The sequence below is a fragment of the Macaca thibetana genome, chromosome 15 (genome assembly GCF_024542745.1).
Source record: "Macaca thibetana thibetana isolate TM-01 chromosome 15, ASM2454274v1, whole genome shotgun sequence".
NCBI classification, from domain to species: domain Eukaryota; kingdom Metazoa; phylum Chordata; class Mammalia; order Primates; family Cercopithecidae; genus Macaca; species Macaca thibetana.
Window position 1 is genome coordinate 39,200,706 of NC_065592.1, and position 9,808 is coordinate 39,210,513.

Below are 9,808 nucleotides of genomic sequence, written 5' to 3' on the forward strand. Positions count from 1 at the left end.
AGCAGCACAATTCACAATTGCAAAATCATGGAACCAACCAAATGCCCATCAATCTACAAGCGAGGTCGCTCACGCCTATAATCCCAGCACTTTGGGAGGCCAAAGCAGGCAGATCACAAGGTCAGGAGATCTAGACCATCCTGGCTAACATGGTGAAACCCCATCTCTATTAAAAATACAAAAAATTAGCCAGGCGTGGTGGCAGACGTCTGTAGTCCCAGCTACTCGGGAGGCTGAGGCAGGAGAATGGCATGAACCCGGGAGGCAGAGCTTGCAGTGAGCCTAGATCGCACCACTGCACTCCAGCCTGGGCAACAGAGTGAGACTCCGTCTAAAAAAAAAAGGAAACTATGGTATATATACAATGGAATACTATGCAGCCATAAAAAGGGATGAATTAACAGCATTTGCAGTGACCTGGATTAGATTGGAGACTATTATTCTAAGAGAAGTAACTTAGGAATGGAAAATGAAACATCATATGTTCTCACTGATATGTGGGAGCTAAGCTGTGAGGACGCAAAGGTATGAATGATACAATGGACTTTGAGGACTTGGGGGGAAGAGTGGGAGGGGGTGAGGGATAGAAGACTACAAATATGGTGCAGTGTATACTGCTGGGGTGGTGGGTGCACCAAAATCTCACAAATCACCACTAAAGAACTTACCCATGTAACCAAATACCACCTGTACCCCAATAACTTATGGAAAAATAAAAAATAAATGTTTTAAAAATCTCATGTACCCCATAAATATATATACCCACTCTGTACCCACAAAAAATTAAAAATTTTTTAAAAACCATGCATCAATCCTGGAGCCCAGCTTCCTAGAAACATACTGGTTCTGTTGTGGCCAAATACCCCATGCATATTAAGTCTCCAGATTCATCCTTATTTCCAGCTACATATAGAAAATGATCTTTTTTATTACACTGATCAGAAATTTCCAGTTATTATGCTCTCAAAAACCTCAATATTCTCAACAGTAAAATAAGATAACAAATCTACCTTACGGGGTTGTTGCAGAGGTGGGTTCTGGTTATCGTGTATGTGTTCTGCAGACTTTTAATTACTTCATAGTTGTTAGTTGTTATTAACTGTATCAGATCTCTGGAGTTTAATGTATAGTTAATGATACATAGGACTAAATTGCAAAATGATTTTCATCTCATTTTTACTACAACTCATAAAAAATAGTAAATGATTAAGACATTAACCCAAAGAAATATGTGATTTTTTTAAGGTATGCACTTTTCTTCAACTGGTCCCAAGTCAGTGTACAGGTAAAACCCTGACTGCCTCCACAGACTCCCAGGGAGACCAAAAGGCTTCATATATCTCAAGTTGGGGTACAAAAGAGGGGGAGCCATGAAGGCTGATCATTTAAAACAAAACAAAATTTTAAAAAGTATTAAGGCAAAGATTTAAAGAATTTTGCCAGGCCAGGCACAGTAGCTCATGCCTGTAATCCCAGCACTCTGGGAGGCAGAGGCAGGCGGATCACAAGCTCAAGAGATGGAGACCATCCTGGCTAACATGGTGAAACACTGTCTCTACTAAAAATACAAAAAAAAAAAAAAAATTAGCCAGGTGTGGTGGCGGACTCCTGTAGTCCCAGCTACTTGGGAGGCTGAGGCGGGAGAATGGCGTGAACCCAGGAGGAGGAGCTTGCAGTGAGCTGAGATCGCGCCACTGCGCTCCAGCATGGGCGATAGAGCAAGACTCCATCTCAAAAAAAAAAAAATTTTTTTGCATTACATAATTTACATGAAAGCAATGCTATCCCTTCCCCTGTGTGGACTCGGGAGAGGATGGGGCCATTCTCCTTACAGAGAAGTGGGGTGGCTTTTAGGAGGGCAAGGGGCTTCCTAGGACAATGCAGCTCACGTTATTTAAAAAAGAACAAGAACAATGTACAATCGAAGTCCTCAGCCACATTGTAGAACTTTGGAGGATGCTCGCTCCAACAGACTGCTGTCACCTTCACCGCTCCAATTTTCAAATGAGTCAAGCCAATAAATAAATAAATAAATAAATAAATAAATAAATAAATAAAGCGATGCCAATCTCATCTTGTTATCTGCACAAGTTAGGTTTTATCCAGAAAGGACGTAACGCAACTAAGTAACAGTCCGCCTAGAAGCATTTGGAGGATGGAGGGGCTGGCTTGTCATACCCCTGCTTGCTGGTCCATATCTGATCTGTTGGAAGGTGGACAGCCAGGCCAGGATGCAGCCCATCCACACAGAGTATTTGAGCTTGGGGGGAGCAATGATCTTGATCTTCATCGTGCTGGGCGCCAGGGCAGTGATCTCTTTTTGTATCCTGTCAGGGTTGCCAGGGTACATGGTGGTACCACCAGACAGCACTGAGTTGGCATACAGGTCTTTATGGATGTCCACGTCACACTTCATGATGGAGTCAAAGGTAGTTTCGTGAATGCCACAGGATTCCATGCCCAGGAAGGAAGCCTGGAAGAGCACCTCGGGGCAGCGGAAACGCTGGTTGCCGATGGTAATGACCTGGCAATGGGGCAGCTGGTAGCTCTTCTCCAGGGAGGAGCTGGAGGCCGCCATGGCCATCTCCCACTCAAAGTCTAGGGTGACGTAGCACAGCTTCTCCTTGGTGTCGCACGCAATCTCCTGCTCTGCCCTGGTGGTGAAGCTGTAGCCCAGCTCGGTGAGGATCGTCATGAGGTACTCAGTCAGGTCCTGGCTAGCCAGGTCCAGATGTAGGATGGCATGGGGGAGGGAGTACCCCTTGTAGATGGGCACCCGGTGGGTGACCCCATCCACAGAGTCCATCATGATGCCAGTGTATGGCCAGAGGCGTACAGGGACCACAAGGCCTGGATGGCCATGTATATGTCTGGGGTGTTGAAGGTCTCAAACATGATCTGGTCATCTTTTTGCGGTTGTCCTTGGGGTTCATGGGGGCCTACGTCAGCAGCACGGGGTGCTCCTCAGGAGCCACACCCAGCTCGTTGTAGAAGGTGTGATGCCAGATCTTCTCCATGTGGTCCCATTTGGTGACAATGCTGTGCTCGGTGGGGTACTTCAGGGTCAGGATGCCTCTCTTGCTCTGGGCCTCGTCGCCCCAAGTAGAGGTCTGTCTGGCCCATGCCCACCATCACATCCTGGTGCCTGGGGTGCCCCATGATGGAGGGGAAAATGACCCAGGGGGATATCATCACCTGCAAAGCTGGCCTTGCACATGCCTGAGCTGCTGTCAATGACAAGTGGGGCGATACCATCATCCATGGTGAGCTGGCGGTAGGTGTGGACTGGGCGGTGGAGCAGCAAAGGCAGGGTTCTGTGCTTATGGGGCAGATGTGGTCTTGGTCAGAAATATATGCTATTTTAACTGACAAAATCAGTATTCTGATGAGCTGGCTGAAAAATATTCATAAAATTGTACACATTTAATGTACCACCTACATAAATACAAACAGAAATTCTAACCCTTTCATTGTAAATAATGGAATAAAGTAAACAAGGCTGCTAGTGAGAATCTAAATGGATATGTTTCTTCCAGTTGATAATATCATGTGAATCAAAAAGGTATTAATTTCACTGCTACATATTTGGAGTGATACCGTATGGACATTGTTTTAGAAGAAAATTCCTTTCTGAAATGATCAAAGCTAGATAAAGTGCGGAAGAGTGCTGTTGTTCAAGACACTAAGTTTGATAATCAATTCACCTGGAGGGAAAACATTCTAGTTTTCACATCTTTGCAATATTTTACATCTATGCTCAAGAGAAGCCTGAGTGAAGAGAAAGATAACATTTTAGCAGCAAAACCCTTAAACTCATGGTAGAATAATAATGAGACTACTTGGTTCAGAAGAAAATCAGAAGTAAAGAAAAATTTGCAGTAAGGGTAAACAAACTGAATTCATATTTCACAAGAATATACATATTTTAAGAGGAATAATACATGTTTGTAAGGAGAAAAAATGTTAAAGGGAATACATATGTTTATAAGGGGGTAAAAGTATGTTGACAATGAAGTCAACTCTCTGGGTAACCTAAGCATTTGAGGACAACAGGGAATGCAATTCCTTAAAAGAAATTTTTGTTTCAGAAAGAATTATCTATTAATGGAAGCTTTGTCTGAAAACATGGGGGCCAGGAGAGTAGAGAAGCAGAGAATGATTTTACTCTAGAAGAAAGCTGCAGATCTATGCACTGGTGATCTTTAACAAAGGATCTGTTTAGAAATGTAAATCTGTTTCCACTGCTCACAGCGCTTAATGTTTCCAGGGCTTTCTGGCCATTCTCTTCCACAGAGGCCCTGGCATGACAGCATATACCGAATGGGATGGCCATTAACGAGGAAATGTGGAACCGGGATAATAATCAATCCCAGCTGTCTTGTTATATGATCAAAGATAATTGTTAAAGCCCAAATGTTTTCCTTGATTTGGTGTTATGGCGATTGAGTTCATTTTTCAGTAGCTGAAAATGCATGACCATATATTTACCCCTAAACACTTAAAAGGGAAACAGAAAGCCATATTTTTCCAGAGAAGCAGACTTGGCTTGGCTAGACTATAGATCACATTAAGTGGGGGCCATCAGGCAAATGGGCCTAGATTTGGGACAACAAATTCTGTCAATGGATTTGCTCCATTAGACTTGGGTATAAACTACACCAAAATAATGGGATTTGGTTCCATGTGAGAATAAAATTATGGAGCTACAAAAAAAATTGCTTCTTCCCATTACAATCAACTACTAAAGGATTCTGCAAGTGAAATGCACTAAAATGAATTAGTTGTATAACTGTTACTCTTTCATTAAAATGATTTAATAGTTCTACAAATGTCATGGCATTAGCATTTTATGCAAAGCTATAAAACAGTAACAAGTAAAAAAAAATTCAACTGCCTTTAAAAGTCAGCACTTTTGGACTATGTTTATGAGACTACACGGTCACTTTGTGATATGAAATGGCAGCATCGCTAAGATAAATACTGCTTGCTGGCGAGTTTTATTTTGGGCAGGAGGCCATTAAAAGAATGAGGCAACAGAATTCATCTTTCATTGGGATGGGCTTCAACCCCCCATTTACATTGACTAACCCATCCTAAGATGTCTCTAAGGAAAAGAGAAGTTTTTTGGAGTATTTCCTTAAGAAATTATCTAATGACATATTTTTTACAATGTTTGAGGAGAAGGTTAAACATTTTTACATTGTTTACAATGTTTAACCTTCTCCTGTCAGGGCAATCAAAAACTTATTTACAGGCAGGTAACAGACAGGTAATATGTCATGGCAAAGCCCTAAAAGATCCATGTACAACATGCAGATTATGGTTAATAATAATGTATGGTATTTAGGATTTTTGCTAAATGTGTAAATTACAGAGGCTCTTGCCACAGAGGGGAAAAATGGGTAACTATGTGAGGGATGATGGCTATGTTGATTCACTTCATTATAGTAATCATCTTACTACTATATATATATACTATATATATATACAATATAATTTATAAATAAACACAATAAAATTTATTTAAATACATTCCTAACAAATGATTTTTCTAGAAAGACAAAGGACACATTCATAGGTGCTATCTCTGTTGACAACTCATCCCCAGTCCATCGGATCTCCAAATAAATATTGGATGTTTTCCATCCTCAATAGTGTGTGATAAGTAGGTGATGCTTATATTTTTTGTTTGTTGTTGCTTCCAAAACTGTTTCCTTAAACAAAATATTGATAAGAAGTAATAACACACTTAGGCAGGACAGTAACCCACAAGGTTCCACAAAGTTTAAATTATGCATTGGACATTAGCCAATTGCTAGGGTTTAATGATAACAATTGCCTAGTGATACAGTTGGTATTCATATTAAAAGTAAAGATTTGGATTGCTATAATTCTGATTGTAAATGGGTAAGATGTAAATGGCTAATACACTGTCAGCTGTCCTTCAGGAGCTGATGCTGCATGAGAAACTGGTTAGCCAAAAAAAAAAAAAAAAAATTCAGGGGAGTACAAAATAAGTCTTCTCTTATCTCTTACCAGCCTTATTCACACATGACCTAGACTGCTTTTTGACTCATGTTTAGTAGCATGCCATGCAGAGGAAATAGCATGAGGTAGTGGAAAACACTGAATTTGGAATATTAAGATTTGGGTTAAAATTCTGGCTTGACCTGAGGAAATTATATAGCTCATCTGAAACTAGTAGGCTGGACTGGAAGGTGTGAGTATCCTTTTATCACAGAATAATGCAAGGCCACTAGTGGCTGGCTCAGCAATTGTCAACAGCCATCAGATGGTATGGAAAAGCTTCTGTGTGACCCCCTCAACATATATCCAATTGAACTGATGTGAAAGTCTTGTCACAGTGAATTAGAAATGGGCCATGTATGATCTAACTTCAATAATAAGCTAATTTCATTTATGTCTTAAATATCAAAATGAGATGTTAGTCTTATCACTTTTCAAATTCTATATTCTAATCACAATCATTAGCTCCCACCAATACCTCTGTTTCTTTATTATTAAAATCTCCCCAACTTCAAAGGCAAGCAAACTGAGGCAGGAAATGAAAATGTACTGAGCCAGTGACAGAATGAGAAGAAGCATTCGTGAGGTTGGTCCTAACCATGGGGCCTTTGGCTATTACAAGACGCTTTCATGGGAAGTCCCATCATATGAATCTTTCCCATAGTTGTGTGAAACATTTAATTTTGCTGCTTATATCAGAAAAAAAGCAAGTATTGACTAAGCTTGTAGTCAATATCTAAACATCTATTGCAGACTTGGGGATTTAGAACGTTGTATGTAGATAGCATAATCTCTGCCCTCAAGAGGTTTACAGTTAGATTAGGAAGGTAAATATATAAATGAAAACTCAGCAAAGTATATGCAATGATTCTCAAACTATAGTTTGTAAAAGTTACCCAGGAAGCTTGTTAAAGATGCAGATTCCCAGGCTCTATACCTAGACCCATAGATTCTAAGACAGTAGATCTGGGTGGGTTCAGTAATCTGCATTTTTTTTTTTTTTTTTTTTTTTTTGAGATGGAATCTTGCACTGTCTCCCGGGCTGGAGTGCAATGGCACTATCTTGGCTCACTGCAACCTCTGTCTCCCAAGTTCAAGCAATTATTCTTCCTTAGCCTCCCGAGTACCTGGGATTACAGGCACCGGCCACCATGCCTGGCTAATTTTTTGTATTTTTAGTAAAGATGGGGTTTCACTATGTTGGCCAGGCTGGTCTCCAACTCTTGACCTCATGACCTAACTGTCTCAGCCTCCCAAAGTGCTGGGATTACAGACGTGAGCCACTGTGCCCGGCCAATAATCTGCATTTTTAACAGTATCCATGTTGGTGATTCTAATGCACATGGTCAGAAGACCACACATTCAGAAATGCCAATGGATAACAGCTCAGGCTTTAGGATCTAATGGTCTGAGTTTACCCAGATCCACCATTTGCCAACTGTGGGACCTTTCTTAAGCTGCTAAAGTCCTCTGGGTTTCAATGTTCTTATCTATAAAATAAAGATAATAATAGTACATGCATGTCTGGTGGTTATAACATTGGTACTCAGTAAGCACTTAGTGAAAACTGCTGTTTGTTGTTATTAATGTTATTGAAACACTAGAAACTGACCAAGTGCTAATTGCCCTGACATTGCTCCTAGAATTTAATGAATAAAAAGAGAGTTCTGGATGAGGGCATGGAAAGCTTTAAGGAGGAAGAAGAGTTAAGCTAAGCTTTAAAAAACAATGAAAAGTTTATATTATCAAAGAAAAGAAGAAACTCTGGGTGAAGGGGCCATAACAAGCAAATTATCAAAGAATGAGCTCAATGCAGGAAGTGCCACAAAAGCAGAGGGTTGAGTTGGGGAAAAGTGGGAGGTAAGTGGCCAGAAGACCCAAGACTCAACAAACCTGACTCTCCCTTCCATTGTTTGAAACACCTGTTTTAAGAAGCAGCTACACTAGCTATAAAGCCCAACATTAAGAAACTGGATACAAAAAGAGTAAACTTATAGTGCTCTTCTTATGGCAAAAGTAATTCTTTCTTTACAAAATAATTTATTAACCAGAACTTTAATTCGGAGACTGGGTTAGCACACTTAAAACACATTTCGATTTACTAAAGATAAATAATTCAACCCTTCAATAAAAAAGACTATGAGCTTTTTGGAAAGCAAGAGATTTTCTTACTCGTTACAGGAACCCCAGACTCTAGCACAGTGCTAGGAACATGATAATAGCTTTATAAACAAATGGTTGCCCAGTTAAACAGTCATATATGTTGTTATGACAAAGAATGAGATATCTGTGAAAAAAAGGTTTCTTTTTGAGTACTGCCATATCCAGTTATTATTCATATTCCTAGGTAAAACTATTGCTTTGAAAATCAAGCCAGATTTCATTTATACTGTATTAGTGGTAATAAATTTAATTAAATATTGTACATGTCAATAATCAAACTGGGTAATTCAATTGAAAACACACTGAACTCTAATTTGACTTACAGTTATCTGAGTAACTTCATTAAATTCATAATGTGATGGTTGATGAGAATAGCACAATGTACCGAGGCACTGAAAACCTATCTTGTTCCTCTTCTCTCCTCTCCTCTATTGATAGGGATCCTTATAGGTTAACTGACAGTTGCAACTTGATTTTCCAGGAAATAAATACATCTCTGAACCTTCAGAATAGCCGTATCCCAAACTGGTTTCCATTGCCATGAATTTCTTTTCTGACTTAGCATATTTCAGTTTCTCTTTCTCAACCTTGGGAAGTAGTATTAAAGGAACATATGGGATAGTTCACTCTTTTCCTTTGACTTGCCAAATGTTATCTTCAAAATTAAGTCATGACCATAAGGCAGTCAAAACATGCGGGTCAGAAGTTCAAGAGGCTATCCACGACCCGCAGACAAAGCAGCTGTGTTGATCACCTAGAAAGTACAAACTAAATGTGGATCATGGGATTATATTGCTGAGAAATCAGAAAACTAGGCAAGGAGAAATGTCCACATTGGTCATTAAAATAATCATTACAGTAGAAAAGATTTGCCTTAAAACCACCAGAAAATAGAGATTTATCTAAAGTGAACATTTTACATCACTATGCCACAAAGTAATAACTACAATGAAAATATTGCACTAATACAATTTGTGATCTTTGATGAACTAGAAATTGTGTCTTTGCTCCCACTGCCATTCGCCTCCTATTTTTGTGAACTGGGAATAAAATGACCAACTTAAGCTTCACTTTACAAATATGATTCCGGTTAATGTCCCAAGGGGAGCTATCAGTATGTCTCTTCCAATTGCCTCCTAGGGAACAAGAGACAAATAGTTGGCCTATTAAAAACAATGGATGCATTCACTTCTGTACCAGCCTGACAGGGACCCTGCGCTTCCGTTTACAACTGCCAGGTTCATTCAGCTCTTTGATTACCTTCTATCAGTGCGTTCACAACCAATTCAAGCCAATAGTGGGAGATAATTAAATCCACAGAAACAGAAGCAGTTTTTATGGTCACACCTGCTTAATGCCCCTCGGTCTATTTTCACTCACATATAATTAATAGTGTTCTCTGTCAGCAACTCAGACTTCCAGCAACACAGAGGATGGTAGTGAGAGCTCTGGGTATTGCCCTGGAATGAGCAGCTAGGTCTGAGTTTGTGTTCCAGCTGACACATTTATTGCTCCAGCTGATACACTTAGTTGTGCAACCTTCAGCATATTTAGTCTGTCTGAGCCTCAGTTTTCCTGTCTATAACAAAGGTAATAATACACACATCAGGAGAACATT

At 39.9% G+C, this 9,808-nt stretch overlaps 1 pseudogene; it reads right to left on the minus strand.

The window, feature by feature from the left end:
- Nucleotides 1–231: 231 nt before the first annotated feature.
- On the minus strand, nucleotides 232–3,265 carry LOC126937787 (actin, cytoplasmic 1-like; annotated as a pseudogene).
- Nucleotides 3,266–9,808: the final 6,543 nt, after the last annotated feature.